This window comes from Belonocnema kinseyi, chromosome 1 (assembly GCF_010883055.1).
Source record: "Belonocnema kinseyi isolate 2016_QV_RU_SX_M_011 chromosome 1, B_treatae_v1, whole genome shotgun sequence".
NCBI lineage: Eukaryota > Metazoa > Arthropoda > Insecta > Hymenoptera > Cynipidae > Belonocnema > Belonocnema kinseyi.
In genome coordinates, this window is record NC_046657.1 from 49,326,286 (window position 1) to 49,330,655 (window position 4,370).

Here is a 4,370-nt window from a genome sequence, read left to right on the forward strand (position 1 = left end):
AAATTATTTTTTTTATTAATATTAAGTAATTTAACAGAAAATATAAACATTACATAAGCTTTTGAAAAATTGATATTTTTCAGGTAAAAATTCTTCTTTTACATTATTAAAATATCAAGTATTACATTTTTATTTAAGAATTCCCTTTTTTTTAACCAGCAACGAAACTATCTTGTTAAAACTTCTTTGTCATAAAAGTTATTTAATACAAAATACAATGTAGATATTCCATTATTATTTAAACATTTATATTTCTTACCGAAAAATGTAGATTTATTTTTTAAAGTTGAAGCACTTCGTTAAAAATTAATTTGTTTAATACGAAAATTTCTCAGTATAGTTAAAAAATTTTCTCTTTTGTTGAATTCCACTGTTTTTTTTTAATTCCTATAAAAATATTATTTGTTTAAAAAGCTAGAATAACATTTTTCATTAGGAATTCTTTTTTTTCAGAAAAGCAACTATTTTGTTGAAAATTCTTTTTCTATGGGAGTTATTAAATTCAAACGATAACTTAACTATTCCATTAATAACTGAAAATTGATATTTCTTAATTGAAAATTCTATTTTTTAGTAAAATTGATTAATTTAATAACAAAATTGACTATTCCATTAGTATTTGAAAAATCAAAATTGCTTAGTTGAAAATTCTTTTTTTTTTTAATCAAAATCTACTATTCATTCAATTTTTTTTCAAATAAAACTATTTTATAGAAAAATTTAACCTATTTCGTTATTATTTAAAAATTTGTATTTCTTAGTTGAAAATGTGTTTTGTTTAAATAGCAAGCATTACATTTATCTTTGAAAAAAAAGTTTAAATACTTTTAAAAATATTAATTTTTTTAAGATGAAAGTTCATCATTTGAGTTAGAAACGTATCTCTTTTGTTAAATTACACTTTTTTTAACTTTTGTATTAAATTTTTTTTTGTTTAAATGTCAAGCATTATATTTTCCATTAAGGATTAAACTTTTTTGACTGACAAATACATTATTGTACTAAAAATTCTGTTCCTAATGAAAATTATTGAATTTATTAGAAATTCTAGCTATTTAAATTATGGTTAAAAGCTGATAGTTTTTATTTAAAAATTCAATCACTTGATGGAAAGCTAAACTACTTCTTAAAACATTATTTTATTAGATAAATATTCATCAATTCAGAAGAAAAATTAATTTCTACTTTTCAATTCAGCTTTTTTTCTATTTAAAATTCAATTTTTTATTTAGTTTAAATAACAATTATTATAATTTTAATCGATAATTTGAACTACTATGCAAAAAGTTATTTCTTTGGTAGTAGTTTAATCTTTTTTTTGAAAATTCGACTATTTTGTTAAAAAAAATTGTTTGTTGTTGTCGAAAATTAATTAATTCAACAAAAAGTTTAACTATACCATTTATGGTTAAAAATTCAATGATATATTCTGCACGCTATTTCTCCAATTTTCATATCAATTTTTATTCATCAATGGAACAGCTAAATTTTCATTAAAAAAGTAATTGTCAACAAAGAAAAAAATAATTGTTTGAAAAATAGTTGAATTTGCAAACGGTAAGTGTAAATTTGCAACAAAAAAATTAATTTTCAACCCAAAAAAAATAGTTGTAAAAAAATTATATATATTTTTTTTTTTAAATGTGCTGCTCACTTAAAACAAAAATTAATGAAAAAGTTGTTTCTTGGGAAATATTTTTAAAAACAAAATATATATATATATATTCTGTTATATTTACTTAAACGTTGATTAACATTAAAGAATAATTCTTTCTATCTTAGTAGTATAAATGTATTTTTAATGGAAACAAAGTAGGGCGAGATAGATTAAAAGATTAAATAAATTTTTTTATACTATGCAGTAAATTTTAAACGCGATGTTTCAGTGGAGGTGAATTAGCTGACTTATCCTATTTACAATTTCCACAATATTTTTTTTTTATTGTTTAAATAAAACTAAAGATGTTGCACAATCGCGTTTTTTTAATTCTCCATTACAAAAATTAATTTTTAACACACAATAAATGCAAACAAAAAGCAAAATTTAATCAAAATTGGAACAGTTAAATTTTTAATTAAAAAATTCACACATACCAAAAAAAAGTTTGAACTAATAAATATAAATTTCCAAACAAAAATAATATCGCCAAACTTTCAGTACACAAAATAAATATTTTAAAAAATTTTAACAACTCAAAAAAAAAGAATTTGTTACTGAAATGATTACTTTCTAACTGAGACGGTTTTAATTTCAGATAAAAAATTAAGTTTTAATTACAAATGAGACAAATTTTTCAACAAAATTGTTGAATTTAAAAAAAAAGTTAAATCTCTAATTGAAAAATTAGTTTTAAACTTAATACTAAAACGAACTTTCCACTAATGTTATGAATCTTGAACCAAAGAAGACCAAACGAGACGAACTTTCAGCCAAATATTTATATTTGAACTAAAAAAGATTAATTTTTAAGCATTCATGGAATAGTTAAATTATATTTTTAAAAATTCAGTATTAGCAAAAAAGAATTCTTAAACAAATTAATTAAATTTCAAACCAGAGGGTTGATTTTTAACTGAAATTATGAGTCTTTCTCGGTAAAAATGAATTTTTAACAAGAGATTTGAACTTTAAAAAAAAGTCGATTTTTTAACCTGAAAGATTAATCTTAACCTAGATAATAAATTTTTTGACAAAAATTGTTAACTGTTTCTTAAACATAAAAATAATGGTTGCCTCAAAAAGATAAATTTGTGTCAAAAGTGAAATATTTTAACTTTCAAATCAAAAAATGAATGTTTAAACAACAAAAAAGAGATTTGAAACAAATAGTTAAATTTTTAAATTCAAGAGATAATTAAGAAAAAGAAAATAATGTATTTTGAATGATAAAATTTTGAATCGAAAAAATGAACCTTCAAACAAGATTATACATTTTTAACGAAAACTTTTAACTTTTCATTTAAAAAGAAATTAATTTTTCTCTAATTACTTTCTAAGAAATAAAAAACAACAAATTTCCAAATGGAAAATGTAAATCCTCAACCAAATATTGAAATCATCGAGTAATAAAGATAAATTTGTATTAAAAGTGGAAGTTTAATTTTCAGTTGAAAAATAGGATTTTAACATTGTAGTTTAATTTTCATAGAAGATCTTAATTTTCAACTAAAAACAGCTATTTAAACAAAAAAACAACATTTAGTTTTTCCGTCAAAGTAATTAATCTAAACAAAATTTGTTTCTAGAAAAGGGTTAAATTTAATCAAAAAAAAATAAATAAATTTCTAACAAAGAAGTTAATTTTACTATAAATCATTATTTGACTTTTTCAGTAACAAAGGTAAAAATTTACCAAAAATTGATTAGTTACATTTTTTGTTCGAAAAGTCTTGAATTTTCAACTGAAATGATTAATCTTAAACCAAGAACCAAGATTCTCTTAACCTAAATTTTAAAGTTTTTATGGCAACAGATTAATTTTCTACCAAAAAGATAAATTTGCAACTGTAAAATATAGATTTTGAATAAAAAGCAAAATCGTTCGATTTTCAGTTAAAGAAATTCATATTAAGCCCGACAAGAAGCGAATTTTTAAGAAAGGGTTTCAATTTTTAATTTAAAATGATAACATTTTAGCCAAAAAGGATATAGTTGATGTTCAGTAAAAAATATTTTTAAATAAAAAAAGACGAATTTTGAAACAAATTTTTAAATTTTAAGCAAGAAAAATGGCTTCTTCAATTAAAATGATAAATATTTTACAAGAAATATTACATTTTTAACTAAAAATATAAATTTAATCAGAAAAATTAATGATTTAATAGAGGAGCTTAACTTTCAACGAAGCAGTAGAATTTTCATTTAAAACGATTAATTTTTCACCAAAAAAACTTTTTTTTTAAAAGACAATTTTTTAAAAATTACATAAATTTTCACAATTATAGTTAAATTTTTACAATTACTAGAAAAAATTTTAAGTATGTCATTTCAGTACAGGTAGATGAAAGGACATTTGTCATATTGTTCTAAAAATAATTTCTAAACGAGTTCTTCAAAAATTTAAAAACTTTACATATTGTAAACATATTATTATATTTATGTTAGAATGGGATAAACAAATCATACTTATAAAAAATCTACTTTTCCAAACTCGGGGATTTTATTATTCGGGAATATTCCGATTCAGGAATCTTATTCTACAGAAATTTTATTTTTCATTTTATTCTTTCCGAAGTTTCATTATTCGGGAATCATATCATTCTGAAATATTAAACGTCGGGAATGTTATTATTTGGGAATATTCTAATTCGGGAATTTTATTATTTAGAAGTTTTATTTTTCGGGAATTTGATTTTTTGGGAATTTCATT